The following is a 20,583-nucleotide window of genomic DNA, read 5'->3' on the forward strand; positions in this document are numbered from 1 at the left end:
AATCCTAAGAGGCTCAAGGAAGTGAGCCATATAAAACACCTACCCCAGAGTCTGATACAGAGTAAACACTCAATAAATAATTGGCTAATAATCATATTAATGACAGTAAACATAAAAAATAACACCACTTTGAGTGCATAAGTATATTCAGAGAAGGAATCTTACTGAATTAAGCATATTACTTAATAGTTGAGGAAAATGGAGTCCATAGAAATTAAGATTTTTTTCCCCCTTTCATTAGGCATTACAGTTCACTCAGTGCCATTGAGGAAGCAGGTCATCTGGAGAAGAATTAGGTTTCCTAAAATGTTCTCTGAGCACAACCTGCAGATTCATTGCAGAGATAGAAATATGTTTTAGAAATAAAGCAAATTTGGTGTGCTCCTGTCAATTTTTCATTTCTTGACCAGGTATTATGTCCCAGGTGACTGTTTGCACATAATTTCTTTCAGTCCTCTCAATGACCTCTTGAAGTTGCAACAGTTACTTTTCTGCCATTTTACATATGAGGGAGCTGAAGTACAGAAAGCTGTAGTAATTTGCTCAGGTCTTACGATTCCTGGGTTGGGAATATTCCCTGGAGAAGGGAATGGCTACCCACTCAGTATTCTTGGCTGGAGAATTCCATGAAAAGAGGAGCCTGGCAGGCTATAGTGCATGGGGTTGCAAAGAGTTTGCCATGACTGAGCAAATAACACTACAACTAGTAAGCAGTAGAACAAGATTTTGAGTGTAAATCTGATCATAGATCATCCTCTTAACCTATGTTCTATGCTTTAGAGAGGAAAATGATCATCTTTGAATAATGTCATTTTATCAAGGCTATCCATATAGCTAGCACCTATAGTCAGGTCGATATAGGTGATGTACACATTTTCTTCCAGGTAGGATGCTTGATTTCCACATTGTTACAGTGCAATGGGAGTTTCTGTATAAGGCCAGGAGACTATTGTCATCTGCCTCTCTTCTTTCTATACAAAACAGGGGTAATTACACTTCAGCAAGATGTTTAAAAACTTAACATTATTGTTTAGAAATTTTTAGAGTGATGACCCGCGTTTGCTCACAACAAACACATCTGGACCTGTTTCATTGAATTCCCATGATTCTTAAAAGAAAGAATCTTGTTCATAATAACTTCAAGTTCTTTTTCACTATCATTGTCATTGATTATTTATTTGGTTTTTTGCACTGACAATGTGTAAACACCTAGGCTAGGTAGTGATGGTTCTAACACAAAATTCTCATCTTCAAAGATCTTATATTTAGGGAAATAAGACCTTTCATTGTATAAATCATAATTTTAAACAATTTACTGCATTCAGATAACTGCAGTTGTAAGTAAAATGTGAATTGTTAAAATGGAACAAGCATGATGTCTGTCTTGGCTGAGGAAAGAAATATGGGCATACTTCATTTTATTATGTTGGGTTAGCCCAAAAGTTCATTTCAATTTTCCATAAATATTACAGAAAAATCCAAATGAAGATTATTGTGTTCATTGAGCCAACCCAATTCAATACTTCACTTTATTATGCTTCACAGATATGGGTTTTTTTTGTTTTTTGTTTTTTTACAAATTGAAGGTATGTAGCAAACCTGCATCCAGGAGGTTTTTTGGTGACATTTTTTAAATAGTATTTGCTCACTTTATGTCTCTGTATCACATTTTGGTAATCTTCACAAAGAAAGTGAAAGTGAAAGTTGCTCAGTCCTGTCCAGCTCTTTATGACTCCAAGAATTATACAGTCCACAAAATTCTCCAGGTCAGAATATTGGAGTGTGTAGCCTTTCCCTTCTCCAGGGAACCTTCCCAACACAGGGGTTGAACCCAGGTCTCTCTCATTGCTGGCAGAGTCTTTACCAGCTGAACCATAGGGGAAGCCCAAGAATACTGGAGTGGGTAGCCTACCTCTTCTCAGAGGATCTTCTCGACACAAGTATCAAACTGGGGTCTCCTGCATTGCAAGAGGATTCTTTACCAACTGAGCTATCAGGGAAGCCCAAATCCTCACAATATTTCAAACTTTTTCATTATTATTATGTTTGTTACGCTGCTGTGTGATGTTACAGAATTGCTTTGTGATGCAGTGAACTGCACCCACATTAGATAGCAGATTCAACAGATAGATGTTAGGAATGTTCTGACTGTTGCACCGACTGGTTATCAGTTTATTGCTGATGTGAAGAAAGTTTTAGTAGTTTGAATAGAAGATCAAACCAGCCACAACGTTCTCTTAAGCCAAAGCCTAATCCACAGCAAGCCTTAGCTCTCTTTAGTTCCGTGAAGGCTGAGAGATGTGAGGAAGATGCATAAGAAGAGTTTGAAGCTCACAGAGGTTGGTTCATGAAGTTTTAGGAAAGAAGCCATATTCATAACATAAAAATATAGGATGTAGAAGCAAGTGCTGATGTAGAATTTGCAACAAGTTATCCAGAAGTTTTAGCTAAAATGATTAATGAAATAATCATTGACACGAAATAACAGATATTTAATATAGATGAAACAGTCTTCTACTGGAAAAAAAGATAACTACCTAGGACTTTTATAGCTAGAAAGGAGAAGTTGATGTCTGGCTTCAAAATTTCAAAGGACATGCTGACTCTCTTGTTAGGGGCTAATGCACCCGTTGACTTTAAGTTGAAGCCAATGAATATTCATTTACAATTTTGAAGACTCTAGGGTTCTTAAGAATTATACTTAATCTAGTCTGTCTATCCTCTCTACATGGAAAAACAAAGCCTGATGACAGCATATCTGTTTACAACATGGTTTACTGAATATTTTTTTTTGTTATATTAAGGATTTTATTTTTTATTATTTTTTTTATTAAATTAGTTTATTTATCTATTTTTTAACTGTACAATATTGTATTTGTTTTGCCATACATTGACATGAATCCACCATGGGTGTACATGTGTTCCCCTTCCATAACCCCCTGAATATTTTAAATCCACTGTTGAGAACTACTACTCAGAAAAAAAAGAGTACTTTTAGAGTATTAATATTACTGTTCATTGACAACATGACTGGTCAACCAAGAGCTCTGAATAAAATGTACAATAAGATTAGTGCTTTCATGCCTGCTAACACAATATCCATTCACAAATCAAGGACTAATTTTGACCTTCAAGTCTTAGTTAATAAATACAGTTTGTAAGGCCATAGCCACAGAGTGATTCCTCTGATGGATCTGTCCAAAGTCAACTGAAAACCTTCTGGAAAGGATTCATCATTCTAGATGCAATTAAGAACATTCATAATACATGAGAAAAAAATCAAGATATCAACATTCACAGGAGTTTGGAAAAAAGTTGATTCCAACTCCCATAGATGACTTTGAAGGGTTCAGAACTGCAGTGGAGGAGGTAACTACAGAAGTGGTAGAAATACCAAGAGAACTAGAATTAGAAGTGGTATATGGAGATATGACTGAATTGCTGCAATCTCATGGTAAAACTTTTTAATAAATGAGGAGTTGCTTGTTGTGTATAAACAAAGACAATGAAATCTACTCCTGTTATAGATGTGAAGATTGTTGAAATGACAATAAAGAATTTAGAATATTACATAAACTTAATTGATAAAGCAGTAGCGGTGTTTGAGAGGATTGACTCCAATTTTGAAAGAAGTTCTACTATGGGTAAAATGCTATCCAACAGCATTACATGTTACAAAGAAATCATTCGTGAAAGGAAACGTGAGTCAATGCAGCAAACTTTGCTGTTGTCTTATTTTAAGAAATTGCCACAGCCACCCCAGCCTTAGGCAACAACCACCTTGATAAGTCAGTAGCCATCAACATCAAGGCAAGACCCTCCACTAGCTGAAGGCTCAAATAATGGCTAGCATTATTATTTTTTTTTTTTACCAATATAGTATTTTTAAATTAAGATATGTACATTGTTTTTTGGGACATAATGCTATTGTACCTTTAAAAGACTGTGGTATAGTGTCAAGATAACTTTCATATGCACTGGGAAACCAAAATATTTGTGTGATTAACTTGATTGCAATATTTATTTTATTGCAACGGTTTTGAACCAAACCTTCAATATCTCTGAAATATTCCTGCATATTGTTAATTACAAGACACAAATTTTGTTAAATAAAAGCAAGGCACCATATATTAAAACAAAATATTGGCATATAGTTGATTGACAATGTTGTGTTACTTTCAGGTATACAGCAAAATGAATCAGTTATATGTATACGCATATCCACTATTTTAGATTCTTTTCCCATATAGGCCATAACAGAGAATTGGTAGAGTTCCCTGTGCTATACAGTTTTTATTAGTTATCTATTTTATATATAGTAGTATGTATATGTCAGTCACAATATACATATTTTAAAAAAAAGAATATCATTTTAGATTGTTCCAATAAACTGAAACTATACTATATGTTTGAAAAAGAGTCACCAACCTAGAATGTCACATCAGGGCAGGGTCATTCACTGTAAAATGGGTGATACATCAACCAACGAAATTTTTGTTTTGCAGTGAAGTGGTGGGAAGAAATGGAGAACTGAAGGAATTATTTTCAACTCTGTCTGATATTCATAAACAACCACCAAGATCTTGTTTCAGGTTAAGCTTGACAAAAGAAAGAGATTATCAATAGGAGAAAGGAATGTTATACATAGCTAGTGCAAATTTTTAACAGGTTCTGAGAACATTTAGTTCTAAATATTTGTTTTCCAAGAAATTTAAATAAATTCTCTACAAGGATGATTTTACTATAAACAAGTTACTAGGTTTTGCACTGTTACTCTAATTTGGGATCCTATTTATTGTAGAAAAACCTTAAAAATAATTTGTTCAATTAACCTAATTCTGATATATATGGGACAAAATAGCAACCTAGATTACACATTTAAATATACATTCTTGGAGATGGCAGTTAGGCCTTATACTTAGACCTTCATTTATTCCCATTGTCTTCTAACTAATTCAAAGAAGTAACATAATTCGAAGATCATGATCTCTTGTGCGTTGCTGCCAAATTACATCTCTTAGTTGGCAACCATTGGTACTTATCGTTTCCAGCATGAAAATGTGCTATTAATTAGATCACTGAATCAACTCCCCTGTTGAGAAAGAAAATGATACCCAGGGAATTCAAAGAAAACTAGCCTGACAGCAGAGCACATTTAATATAGGAATCCATTTCCAGGGGAGACTACGGACCAACCCCACCCTGGCCGTCCTTTTCTGGAATCTTAGAAACAGAAAGGTTGCCATTATTTGTGAAAGATCTAGGTGCATGCATACTGAAAAGGACCAGGAGAGAGACTTGCATCCTTAAAATTTTGTATAAATCTCTATCATTGCATTTAGCGCATTATATAATCATTCTTATTTTCCTATCTGCTAGCTAAATTTTGTGTTACAAGAAGGCAAAAACTGAATCATATTCATCTATTTCAGCCTGTGACACAATGTCTAGCATATTTTAAGGATTTATTATGTGTTTGTAACGAATACCTGATTTTCTTATTATGTTTTCAGCGTTCTATTTCTATCTAAATAAACCACTGCTTAGGATCAGTTTCTGCATGTGAGATAATACATATTGCTCCTGACTGCATCCTCATTTTTCTGAGTCTCAGAATATGTAACTTCTTACTTCTATATAAAATATATTTTTAAATTCATATTCTATAATATGTGCTCTATAATACACAGAGGAGAATGATTGCATACTCTAAGAATAATATTTAATTCAAGAAGATTTCTACAGGGGCAATAGTCTTTAATTTCACCTATAACACCAAAGTCAAGATATGATTAGATCATCCAAAGGCAACTTTTCCTCAACTGCAAATATACCAGGTATGCCCCTGTTAATATTACTATAGAACGTTCTTGTTGTTATAGAAAAGAAGATGGAAGTTCTCTGAGCCTTATAGGAAGGGTTAAAACAGTCATTAAAATTTAAAAATGAGGGCAATGGCTAAATTCCAAGCCAATAAAAAAGTTACATGCTCTGCATGATTTTTAATGACTATATGGTAACAAGGAGGCTATTCAATTATGGTAATTTTAATATATTTGGTATTCAAGCTCCTTTGCTGCTTTTATTATCAGAGACTAACATCAATTGAGCATTGCATGGTGTTTCATTTCAGGATTTTGAATATATTTCTCTCTTCAAAATTTCAAATATATTCTAATTTTTAACTATCAGTGAAGGTCTATGAATTCTAATTTCCGATTGGTACAGTATCCTTGATTTAGATTTGAAATTATTGTTTGAGTATACTGCTGCTGCTAAGTCACTTCAGTCGTGCCCTACTCTGTGTGACCCCACAGATGGCAGCGCACCAAGCTCCCCCGTCCCTGGGATTCTCCAGACAAGAACACTGGAGTGGGTTGCCATTTCCTTCTCCAGTGCATGAAAATGAAAAGTAAAAGTGAAGTCGCTCAGTCGTGTCCGACCCTTAGCGACCCCATGGACTGCAGCCTACTAGGTTCCTCCGTCCATGGGATTTTCCAGGCAAGAGTACTGGAGTGGGGCCATTGAGTATACTGGTTTCAGGTAAATCATGATTATGTCCATTTTAAAGATGTGGGCTTCCCTGGTAGCTCAAACGGTAAAGCGTCTGCCTACAATGCGGGAGACCCAGGTTTGATCCCTAGGTCGGGAAGATCCTCTGGAAAAAGGAAATGGCAACCCACTGCAGTATTCTTGCCTAGAAAATCCCATGGACTGAGGAGCCTGGTAGGCTACAGTCCATGGGGTCGCAAAGAGTCGGACACGACTGAGCGACTTCACTTTCACTTCTTTCAAAGATGTGACACTAAAGCTCCTAAAGATAACAGAGCTAGTAACAGAAGAGACAATAGATATTGTGTGAAGATTTTTCCTATTCTCTCTTTTTTTATCTGACAGTTGATACTTAGTGAAATTCATCTCTTCATCAACCTACCCTACCTTCCTCTTCAGCCTCAAAAGTCTTTTTTTTCGATCTATTCAAATATCTGTAATATTTGATGCCAGGCTCTTTCTACTTATTCCACTTCAATCCCTTAGGTCTTTATAGTTTTCCTTTTAATTAAACTAGAAGACAAGAAGAGAGAATGGAGTTTGTGTTTTATAATTTATATTCCATTATCAAAGATTCAGAAATATTTGTAACAAAAGTCCTAGGCATTTTAAATTTCTAATAGTATAATACTTTATGTAATGGAAGTCAAATGAAGATGATTAATATAGTGATAATTCAATTGTTATCCATCAACTCCTTAGGTATGTATTATATACTGTAATATTGAATATAAAATTTAAAGAGTCTTTTCAGTGAAAGCACCCATAAATTCTCTTGGAAGCTTCATGTGATTTTTTTTACATTGATTGGAACAAAAGGAGAAACATGAAGCCACTTCAGAATGTCTTTAAAATATTAATCCCTAGAATAATACAGCCAGTAAAATCTTCCTAGTCTATAATACTACTTACGTGGTTTAGTCGATAAGTTGTGTCTGACTCTTTGCAACACTAGGGACTGTAACCCACCAGGCTCTTCTGTCTATCGGATTCTAAAGGCAAGAATACTGGAGTGGGTTGCCATTTCCTTCTCCAGGGGATCTTCCCCTCCAAGGAATTGAACCTGGGTGTCCTACACTGCACGTGGATTCTTTACCAACTTAGCCACCCATATCATGCTGAGAAAAAAATACCTGATGTGATTTCTTGTAAGTCTATAATAAACAGCCATTAAGGTTCATAAGAAATATAAAATCTACCCTGACATTAGTGAAATTGATACTTGCTAAGCTGTGTTTGACTCTTTGTGACCCATGGACTCTAGCCTACCAGGCTCCTCTTGGTATTCTCTAGGCAAGAATACTGGAGTAGATTGCTATTCTGTTCTCCAGGGGATCTTTCTAACCCAGGGACTGAACCTGGGTCTCCTGTAGTGCAGGCAGATTCTTTATCATCTGAGCCACCAAAGAAGCAAGGAAAACTTAATGGGTTTGGGTGTGACAGTGTCTTTGCATGTACAAATACACATACACCACTGGAAACTGCTATGTTCCACATGTGCTCGCTAGGCTGTGTTTTGTCTAGAAAAATTACTGAAAGGGTAATAAATCCTCACTGGAATCTTCAAGTTCTTGGTTCTGATAATCAGATTAGCAGGTCCAGATATTGGGTTAGTAAGAGTTCCAGAAATGTTTAGGCTCAATGTAACTAACTAAGATTAAACAAAATCAAAGAGAGGGTTCTATCATCCAGGATGCCTACATGTTCATATCAACCAAGAAAAAAATGTGACCATGACTAGAATACTGAATCCTCTTAACCTGTTGGCAAGTTCACATAGAATGTCAAATCACAACTAGGAGATATATGAACTTGTAAGAGAATTTTAGTTGGATCATCTTAACCTCTAGTTTGATAGTCCCATTATGTAATCATGATATGTCAAAGACAGTCACAAGGTGGATAATGCTAAAGATATGCTGACATAGTCTTGATAATTCTTTTAAGAATACATATTATCACAACCCCTCCATTCAAAATAATGTTTTCTTTAGCATGACAGATGCTGTCTCTTCCCAGCTCATTGTGCCTAGTATCTTACCTATTCAGGAATCCTTACTGAATTCCAGCTACAGTATGTTGGGGGGTCTGATGTGAAGCTCTCCCTCTGGCTTGGCAGGCTGGAAGTACCAGGGAAATAATATTCCTCAACTCATGACTGATATAGTATCTTCTCTGTCCCACATTTTTGATAACTCTGAGATATGTGTGTATCTTTACACTGTTTGCCATGGCTTTATCTTATGGTTAAATTTCCTTAGTTTTCATGATGCTCAATTTAGTTCTGTTTTCTATGTTGCTCCATTTAGCTCCATTTATTGACTGCCTTACCTCTCTGTTTCACTCCACAACTTCCTGTCATCAGTGCCTATGTTTCTCAAATACAGTCCTTGCACTTAAATATTGTTTATAGCCTGCTTCTAAACAATCTAAGGCACCTTGAAAAGATGACACATATTTAAATGTATATTGTTGTGAATACCCAATTGGTTATACTTTTTCAGGTGTTCATTCTGGTCACCTCAATGCCTCAGTGTGCAGTTTACAAGCTTACTGCTTAGAGTAGTTTTGCTTCTCTAAATGTGTGATCTATTTCAAACTTGTAGATTTTTCCTTAATTAATTCTTAGGAAATGACATTCATTCTAATTCTGATAAAGGTTTACTGCCAACCCCTTATGCTTACTGCATCTCTCATTTTTTTTTTTTTTCCCACACTCAGAGTCCCAGTTGTGGTCCCACTTCCAAGAAGAGGAGGATTGCCCTATTCTATAGCAGCCTGTTCTATTCTATGTACCTTTGGTAGAAGGTTTCTAAATAGCTTTCTACCTGATACACATGTTAATTACAACACAAGCCCTCATCAAGTGGGCCTTCCTCAATATTTTACTCCTTAAGTGTTTTTCTACCCCATTCCCTAAAAATTGATCTTCTGTTCTTTATCTTTTTTCCACTAAAATTCAGATATTCTGATCTCCCACCTCCAAATTTCCAAAGCCCTTCCTTCCCTCTCATGAATTACCTGCTTTGCCTTTATTAATCCTATAGCAATATATCATTTCAATACTTTTCCTCAATCACTTTATGAAATATTGGACCTATAAAAAAATAATTTGTAGGACAAGTACATTGTTCTTCTTTAAACAAACAAATAATAGTGGAAATGTTCTTTTTCAATAAATGGTTTTGCAACATTTTTAACATTATTAACAAAGTAATGTTAATTTTTCTTTGTTTCTTTGTGTGCTTAGTTGCTCAGTCAGGTCCAACTCTTTGCAGCCCATTGGATCATAGCCCACCATGCTCCACTGTCCATGGAATTTTTCAGGCAAAAATACCGGAGTGGGTTGCCATTTCCTTCTCTAGGGGAAGTTTCTTTAGGAGTTTATGAATCTGCCTTGATTGTATTGAAAGCTACTTCCTTCAATGAAACTGCTACCTACTCTCTTGTTTGAGTCTACAGTGCTACAAAACAATAGCATTAACCCAGGTGTCATGTTTAAAAACTCCCATTCGTCTTAGTGGGAAATTAATTTTAAACTTACTTGTAACCATTTAGAGATTTGCACTCTTAGGTCACTTGTCCAATATGCCAATACTTTGCTTGAAGAACTGAAGCTTAATTATAAGCATCCTTGATATTAATTGTCCTTATATAATATTGAGTCTCTATTCTCAGAAAAAAAAAAAAGGCTTTCTGATTGGCTACTTCAGAAAGACTAATACAGAAGAAAATTGTTGAAGATTAAAAATAATCATCAATAATATTTCAGCTCATTATTTAAAATGTTATTTCTGGCAATTGCAATACTTTTAAGAAGCAAATAAATGATAAAATTCTACTTTATTCTTGACAAAAACCCTTATCAAAACCCTGTTATCTTCATTAACACTGCACACACACATGCATGTCCACACACACACCAGTATCATGCTTATACATGAGTAAAAGAGTAGAAGTTTTCTTCAACCTAAGAACTGTAATTGTTATCACCATTGCCCAAAGAAGTTAGTCAAGAGTGAAATTCTAGATACAAATATGGAAAAGGAATGACATTATTATTTTCAATTAGTACATAGAAACATCAAAATAGCTAAAATAACAACCACTATTAAATCTTAAGCATATTTTCTATAAACTAACTACAACAGTTGAAAAAATTTTAAATATACATGTTTTAATTTGTATGTACTATCAGCATAGTTAATTTTAGACAGTGTTGTAGTGCCATTTGTTTAGGTTAATTTAATTTGTACCACCCATATCTATATCATAGAAGGAATTTGTTGTATCTCTTCTTTTTTTCCAGTTTTCTGGAGTTCACTATATGTTTACAAGTAATATGTTTAACAGATCTAGTTTTGATTGATCTTTCTTAGATATTATTGATTACTATATGCTATAATGGATGATGATTATTTGTAACACCTCCATTTTCTTTTCTACATTCTACCAATGATGATAACGTCATTATTTTTGGTAAGAGTTTTCCACTACAATTTTAAACAGTATATACTTATGTGTGCGTGTGCATGTGTGTGTTCATTCAAAAGTAGCAGCATACATTGATTTCCTGAGGTATTACCTGCCATAGTCTCCCTATTCTTAACTTTTTACATTTGCACTTCTGTCATCTGTTCACACATTTTACATTGTTAACTCTACCGCTGCTTAAATGTACCAGTGCAGGAGACAGGGTTCGATCCCCGGATCAGAAAGATCCCCTGGGGTAGGAAATGTCAACCCATTCCTATATTCTTGCCTGAAAAATGCCATGGGCAGAGGAGCCTGGCGGGCTATAGTCCATGGGGTTGCAAAAGAGTCAGATATGACTTAGGGACAACAACACATAAACTACTTTACACCAAATTACTTGAACGTCGGTACACATATACATGTGTATTGTGTCATTACTAGCAAGGTAATCTACCATATTGATGGTAATTATCTCACAAGATTTTTCTGGATTTGAAGGAATCTATTAAACAATAGTTTTTTTTTACTTCAAACTTTATCATGTCTATTTCTAGAGGTTTGATTTGACTCTTTTTTATGTAATCCATGTATCTACATAAAACGTGTCCAATCTTTCTTAGAAATACTATTGAATATATGGAATACAGGTTTAGCATTTTTAAAATATCCTTGCCTACTAATTATATACTGTGTCATTTCAAAGGGTTTTTTGTTATCTAATTTTTGTGCTTATTATATTGTGTTTTTCTTCTTTGCATGCCTAGTAATTTGTTATTGGATATATGGTACATATTGTAATTTTTACCTTTTATGTGATATATGTACACACATATATATTTACATCTGTTACATATGGGAAATAGATGGGGAAACAGTGGAAACAGTGTCACACTTTGTTTTTTTGGGCTCCAAAATCACTGCTGATGGTGATTGCAGCCATGAAATTAAAAAACGCTTACTCCTTGGAAGGAAGGCTATGGCCAACCCAGATAGCATATTTAAAAGCAGAGACATTACTTTGCCAACAAAAGTCCGTCTAGTCAAAGCTATGGTTTTTCCAGTGGTCATGTATGGATGTGAGAGTTGGATGGTGAAGAAAGCTGAGCGCCGCAGAATTGATGCTTTTGAACTGTGGTGTTGGAGAAGACTCTTGAGAGTCCCTTGGACTGCAAGGAGATCCAATCAATCCATCCTAAAGGAAATCAATCCTGGGTGTTCATTGAAAGGACTGATGTTGAAGCTGAAACTCCAATACTTTGGCCACCTCATGCGAAGAGTTGACTCATTGGAAAAGGCCCTAATGGTGGGTAGGATTGGAGGCAGGAGGAGAAGGGGATGACAGAGGATGAGATGGTTGGATGGCATCACCGACTCGATGGACATGGGTTTGGGTAGACTCCGGGAGTTGGTGATGGACAGAGGCCTGGCGTGCTGCAATTCATGGGGTCGCAAAGAGTCAGACACGACTGAGCGACTGAACTGAACTGATATCTTTTATATCTATTACATATAATGTATTACATTTATATAGTCAAACTACACAAAATATATACATGTTTTACCTTTTTGTGGTGTACATATTTACCACAAAAAAGTAAAAATTACATCTGCCATCTATCATATATATATATATATATGTTTACATATATTTACTTCAGTTTGCTTAGACTTTGTTCTGGAATGTAGTTATTGGAAAAAATTTGATCCTTTTAGGTATTGCTTTAGTCTTTGTAGGCAGGGCCAAGAGAGGTATGGTATTAGTATAATAATTAACTACATCAAGGCACATTGTAGATACAAGAAATGGCTAGAGCAGAAAAGGTTATATGAGTCAAAAGGAGCTTCAACTCAAGTGTCTCTATCATAGAGAAGAATACAGTTTCATGATAAAAAGGATCTCAGTTGACAACTATGATATGCACAATGGTGGTCAAGATCCTTTATGTTTTCCACTACTTCCATGAACTCCACACCACTGTCTTACTTCTCGTCTTTATCAATCATGGCATAAGTCACATTCAAGTTTTTTCATTGGAGGTTGTCCCTTAGCTCCTTGGGCTAAAGAAAGAGTTGCTTCAAATCAGAGACATTATTCTTCATCCACTTTGTGACAGTTGACTTTATATACAAGTTTTTCACTGGACTGTTAAAAAGCCTTATCTTAAAAACATGTCTCACAGGGATCATATGATCCATGTCTTCTGTGCATAAAACACACTTGCAGTAAGTTTGGTCAAGACTACGACTTGGCTATTATTTTTCTGATTCTGCCAGCCTCAAGGGAAATCTGGAACAAGTACAGCAACCTAATTGGATGCAGCAGTCTTGCAGGTATTAATCATGAATAGAAGCTCCAACAGATTATCATTGGTTTTCCACAATCAATGTGAACAATGTAACCATCTTCCTCTCTGATCACACTTTCACCCATTTCCATACCTATCTCCTAGCTGCTGAATTTTTTCAGTAAATACTTTGCCTATTTCCATTCCCAAGATTTTCTGAGATAATTTCTGGTAGCAGCTACAGGTAAAGATTTGGATATCTGGCATTTTGATCATCTACGTTGGCACTATTTCACTCAGGTGACACTGCTTTTGACATAGACAAAACCAAAGTCACACCACATGCTAAATTACTAATTACTTTATGCTTTTACTCCACCATTTCCCATTGTTTATGGCTTGACTGTGTATTTGTTGTTCATTGTATTCAAAAAGCATACAACAGTGATATCTTTTTTGCTTTAGTTTTTTTGATTCTTTGAATTAATTTTAACCTTAGTGAAAAGTTACAAAAAATGTATGGAAAATCTTTGTACACCCTTCACTCAGCTTACCCTATTGTTAACATCTTGCATACTCATAGTATAGTCATCAAAACTAAGAAATGAACATTGGTATATTATTCATATATATTATCTTTATTAAAAAAATTTTTGAGTTTCAAAATGCCTTTCTTTTTTATGCATTTTTAGCATACCAAAGAATTCCTTGATGCAAATTTAAGGACTTCCAATTGTTAACAATATAAAATTCCTGAAAATGCCTCTCTATTTCCCCTTAGAAGCCTGTCTTTTTTATCTCCCATTTGGACTAAGATCTCCCTAGGTCTGGGCACAGGGCTTCCCAGGTAGCACACTGGTAAAGTATCTACCTGCCAATGCAGGAAATTCAAGAGACTCGGTTTCAATCCCTGGGTCGGGAAGATCCCCTAGAGGTGGGCATGACAACCCACTTCTGTGTTATTGCCTGGAGAATCCCATGGACAGAGGAACCTGGTGGGCTACAGTCCATGAGGACACAACTGAATGACTGAGCGCACACACACACACACACACACACACACCCACAGGTTTGGGTACATCTGTCACCTTGCAACTTCTCTTTATTGCTCTCCAAATTTTTACCTATTGTTTCTTGACTATTAGATTATCGTTTTTTATATTTTCACCTTTATTTAGGTAGGACGAATCTTAAATGGTGTCAGAAGAAAGAATGTGGGAGATAAACTAATATTTTATGTCTGAAACTATAGTTATTTCTAACCTCACATTTGAATTATAATATGGCTGAGTATGTAATTCTAAGTTGGTATTTATTTCCCACAGAACAGTGAAGCTTTGTTTTCCTTCTCCTGATATCTGTTGGAAGATGATGACTCTGATGACATCCTGATTCTCATTAAGAGATGTTTTTTCTGGAAGTATTTAATTTTTTTACTCTCCATTTCTAAAGTTGATAATCATATATCAAGTTCTGATTCTTTTTCATTAGTCGTGCTGGACACTTCCTATTTAAAGGTTTGTGCCCTTTGGCTGTGAGAAATTCTCTAATTGTTATTTAATCATTTCTTCTTATTTTTACTGCTATTATTTTCCGGAATTCATAATAACATGATTATAGAATTCTTGGATTAATCCTCTATATCTTTAAAATATTTTTTTTCATATTTTATGATTTTATGTTTTTGTTCAACTTCTGTACTATTAATTTTCCCCTCAAACTCATCTATACGATTTTTTTTTATTTTTGTAATCAAATTTTTAGTCCCTAACATGTCTTCCTTTTCCTCTATGATTTCTCTACTTTTAACAGCTTCATGCGTTTTTTTTTTAATGCTTATAATAGCGACTTAAATCTTCCTGATTATACCGCTGCTAAGTCACCTCAGTCGTGTCCGACTCTGTGCGACCCCATAGACGGCAGCCCACCAGGCTCCGCCGTCCCTGGGATTCTCCAGGCAAGAACACTGGAGTGGGTTGCCATTGCCTTCTCCAATGCATGAAAGTGAAAAGTGAAAGTGAAGTCGCTCAGTCGTGTCCAACTCTGAGCGACCCCATGGACCGTAGCCCACCAGGTTCCTCCGTCCATGGGATTTTCCAGGCAAGAGTACTGGAGTGGGGTGACATTGCCTTCTCCGTCCTGATTATACTACTTAGCTTAAAAGAAAATCTTGTATTCATCGACCTATATGTTTCCTCTGAAATTTCATTTTGTAGAATTTCATCAAATATCTGATGATGCTTAGTAGAGTATTCATATTTAAGAGTGAAATGAGAGAAAACCTGCTCATCCACTGGCAGACTTCACTACGTTGAGAGCTGTCAGTGAGTCAGCCACTGGGTCTCCCACAGTCCAAAATGGAAATGCTTCTTCTGGATGAGCTCCAGATACACACCAACTGCCCTAGTTTCCACGGGGAGTTTGCTCACTTCCTTTAAGTAGCACGTTAGTTTGTTCTTATTGTCCCCATCCCTCCCTCCCCAGGAATTAAACATCTGGCTGCTACAGTTTTGTACAGAAAAGTGGGAGTAGAAGTGGGAATTCAATTGCTATGTTTATTGACTTTTCATTAAGTCTCATGATTTCAACCTCTTGCTCTTTTTCACTCTCAACCAGACTTTGCCCTCTTGAATCCCAGGTTTCTTTGGAGTTTTGCTGGGTTTATGGGCTGCCCCTTTGGCTGCAAGACTGAGGCGGGATCTTGTTTGTCTTATTTCATGAGCTGCCAGTCATCTATCTGTTTTCCACTTTGCAGAATGTGTGGAAAATTTTTATCCACTCACAGACCTGCCTCTTATTTTATAAATTATAGGTTTATGATCTTAAAATGTTACACTGTTGTTCAGTCACTAAGTAGTTTCCCACCCTTTGCTGCCCCACAGATTGTAGCCTGCCAGGCTCCCCTGTCCCTGGGATTTCCCAGGCAAGAATACTGAAGTGGGTTGCCATTTCCTTCTCCACTTACCTGGAATCTCTCCCTATTTTAAAGTCAGTTGATTATTATACCTTAGTTCCGTATGCAAAGTCCCTTCACAGAAGTTCCTAGATTAGTGTTTGACTGAATAACAAAAGGACAGGAATCTTGGTGTATGGGGCAGGAGTAGGGGAGGGTGACTTTAGAATTTTTCTAACCACTGGGGAGATGAATTCTAAGTTTCTAGTTTGGGTGGTATCCCTTAATTGGCTTCCTCAGTATCTGTGCTTGAAGAATTTTTCATTTAAAACATACTCTCAGCAGCACAACACAAGGAAGACCCAGACAAATGCACAATTTTAATTCTCAGATAGATTATTATCACTATCCCTGAATCCTTATCTGCTTTGTTCTTTCTAAACTAGGACAATGAAGCCACAAGAGAAAGCTAAGAAGAGAAACAAACAAGCAAACAAAGTTTTTAAAAATTTTCTTTGGACTATAGTTCCTTTTACTGGCTTCTCAGGTGGCTCAGTGATAAAGAATCCGCCTGCCAAATCAGGAGACACAGGATTGATTCCTGGGTTGGGAAGATGCTCTGGAGGAGGAAATGGCAACCCACTGCAGTATTCTTGCCTGGAGAGTCCCTTGGACAGGGGAGTCTGGCAGGCTGCAGTCCATAGGGTCACAAAGAGTTGGACACAGCTGAGCATGCATGCACTGTAGGTGCTTTGCAATATGTTAGTTTCTGCTGTACAGGAGAGTGAATCAGCTGTATGTATACATATATCCCCTCTTTTATGGATTTCCTTTTCATTTAGGTCACATAGAACACTAAGTAGAGTTCTCTGACTATATATATGTGTTCTCTGACTGTATATATATATAGATATATATACAGTAGGTTCTCAATAGTTATTAGTTATCTCTTTTATATATAGCAGTGTGTGTATATATATATATATCAACCCCAATCTCCCAGTTCATCCCACCCTTCTGAACTTAGTAGCCATTTCAATAGCTTTCCCTCATCTGAAACCTCTCCTAAGGTTCCTTTGCTTTGTATAATTAAAGAGCACATCCCAAGTTGAAAGCACCTCCAGAGAAAATCCAGTTGGAAAGGAAAAAAATGATGTGGGTACCAAGTTTTAAATCTTCTAGTATCCCATAATCTAACAGCCCCCAAAACTACTAAAGTCTCTTACACCTGTTAGAGAATGATCTTCTATCCTTTTCACTCAAATGTAAGTATTCTACTCCCGCCACTCAATCTTCTAACTTCCATGGTCAGTACTTCTCTTTCTTTCTCTGCTCCATTGCACATAATAACCTAGAGACCATCGAGTTCCCTTCCTGGGGTGGACGGACTGGCAGAATGGAGGATTGAAGAAGGGTGCATGAAAACAAAGGATTATAGGAACCAATATTGTATTATTGATATGTGCTTTCTTATCTGCATAGTTATATAGATTCCATTCAAAATTAAATACATAAAGAAAAAGGTATGTCTTTGGAATACCTTTGGAATTCAAGAATATACCTCTCTGTGTCTCTGTCTCTGTCTCTCTCTGTGTATGTCTGTAAATTAGCATTCTGTCTATAGATGTTTCTGTAAGCCCAGTAAAACAACATAATCTTGTTGGCTTTTGGAAAGACTAAATAAACTGCTTTCTGTAAACCAGATATTGTATTTGGTAAACATATTTAAAAAGCTTATGCTTTCTTGAAAAAACAGCACTTTTGCTTTTCACAGAGAAAGAGTCTAGCCAAGAAACCTGCCCCCATGCCATGACACAACTCTCTGTGTGGACATGAAATTGCTGTCTGCTGGATGTTTTTAACAGGGCTAATTAAGTTCATTCACAAATCCTTTTTATTAAAGATTTCACACAGAAATATCTCTAAACATGCAATAGGACACTACTATTGAAAAGTCTTTGTTTCTAATCACAATACCAGGGTGATAATTAAAGACACTAGAACATGCCCTCATGTGGGTAAGGATTAAGAACACTCACTCTATCTACTGAAACCCTGCTATATATATATATATATATATATATATATAGCATTCTGAAGTCCAATTTTTTGTTAGTGATCTTCAGAATATACATGCAAATGGATTATGTGATAGAGCCTTCCTTTGAACAACCCTTTCTGTTTTATTTACTAATTTTCATAAAAATCCATCCTTTAGGGGTTTAAGCCAATCCTTTTTATTATTATTATTTTTAAAGCTTTGTGCATGTGCCAGGCTATGTTAAAAAAACTTCTCTTGGGAGAGCTGCCATTGAAAAAAATTAGTATGTTAAAATACATGGATACAATATAAAGCCATTTCTGAAAGATTAAGAGTTAGGAAAGTAAAATATATTTACTTTAAATCTGTTATTTTATTTTTCATACTTATTTTGAAATGTCTTTTTCTTCAACTTTTGAATAGAGAAATTTTGTTTTGTTACCAAAGAGTTTCAGACCAGGCATTTCCTCCTGTTTTCTGTGAAATCAATTTAAAAGTATATTAGCAGTGCATGTGGATTTAGTCAAGGAATCAAGATGTGAAGTTTTGAACATATTTCTCTAAAGGTAGACTCTTCAATGATGACTATGAAAGTAATTTATTCCAGCCAAACACACTTCCACATATTGTTAACAGTGCTATGTGCTTCAACTCATTTAACGGCTTTTTAATTCAATAGTTATTCAGATTTAATAGAGCCATTTCTTCATCATTTTGCATTTAGTGATAAATGGTGCCAGAATTTATGATAAATTAAACTGCAAAGGACCATGTTAAAGTTATCTTAAGGGTTTCACATAAAAGGAATTCACACCTATTTTGTTCAGAACAGCCACCTGAAAGTTCACGTGGCGAAAAGAGCTTCTTACTGAGCATAAACTATGAGATCTTTTTGAAAGTTAAGTTTTAATTGTACTTTTCCCTCACCACTTACCATTGGCGGTGGCCCTCCAGCTGGGGGAATGGCAAGGCGGATGCTTTAAACTAGGGGGTTCTTTCTTGTTTTAATATTGATTTAACAAGTGGAAGAACATTCAGGTTGGAGCTTTGATGAATATCCTTACATAACAAGCCACCAGATACAGGGGGCAACTTTTAAAAAGTTTGGAGAAGAGATGAGGCATCAAGGGGCTATGGAAGAGATAAATTGGGCAGGGCCAAGTGGTAGGAGAGAGGGGAGTTGTAGTTGGACAGCCCTGCCAATTACTAACCCTATTATCCTTTCTCCTTCCTGCTAATGCACTGGCTTAACAGCTACCACAAAGGGAGATGTGGGACTGAATTCATGGAGCCTCTCCTTTCCCTCCTTCCCATAGGCATATTTTGAAAATGAAAACAAAAAAAAGTGATTCCTTGACTAAAGTATCAGAGATGGTTTGCAGCCATTAATTCTACCATTTTCCAGACATGTTAAAGTATATAAACTAGCTTAATTAGGTTTTTTTGTTTTTTTTTTCTCCTTGCTCATCTCTACTCCCAGACAGGCAAGCTGGGCTGGTTAGTCAGGATAGAGATCAGGAGAAAACTATGCAAATGAAAAACTCTGTCCTTAAGGTTAAATACCTCTAGGTCACTCTTGACAACTAATGAGAGACCAGGGAGAACCTGCCCTCAAATACTTTCATTTGCACTGGAAGATATGCTTTGGCTCCCAAAATAATCATGAATAAGATACATGTGTCCACAACTCTGTAGGCAAAATAGCAGTAAGGAAGCGAGGGGTGCTACATGCATTTCTTTGCTTGTTAAAAGCAAATTCTGACTGTTCATATTTGAGTTTTCTGAGTTAGTTAGAATTTGCCTATTACTTCATGATTGTTTATTTGCTATCATTGGATTCATCCATACAGAGCATCATTTATTGAGAACCTGTTACGAGAGGTGCTTGGCATACGAAGATGAAAGACAAGGTCTCTTTGTCAGACATTCACCTACTACCCATATAATAAAAAAGACATTGAAGGAAATTCTGTCATAAAACTGGCTTAGTGTTGAGTTACTGAAAATAGCATTTGCTTGATGTAAATACTTTTGATAAATAACATAAAACTCATTACCCTTACTTCTGCTCAGCCACTTTTCTTACCATCAGAATTTGTATATACATCTGTGTGTGTACATCTTTGGGTGCATTCATCTCTATCTATCATTGCTCTCTGCATAGCTTTAGCAATAGTTATTAAGTGCTACCTCTGTGCCAGGCAGTGTGCTAAGCACTTTATGTACCTCATCCTATTTAATGCAAGAAAAAGAATGATGGATTAAGAACCTGGATGCCTCGATCACAAAACTAGAGGTAAATCACTTCACATTTCTACTCCGTCTTCAAAATGAGG

Source organism: Giraffa tippelskirchi, chromosome 3 (assembly GCF_054371585.1).
Source record: "Giraffa tippelskirchi isolate mGirTip1 chromosome 3, T2T-mGirTip1v1.2.pri, whole genome shotgun sequence".
Classification (NCBI taxonomy): domain Eukaryota; kingdom Metazoa; phylum Chordata; class Mammalia; order Artiodactyla; family Giraffidae; genus Giraffa; species Giraffa tippelskirchi.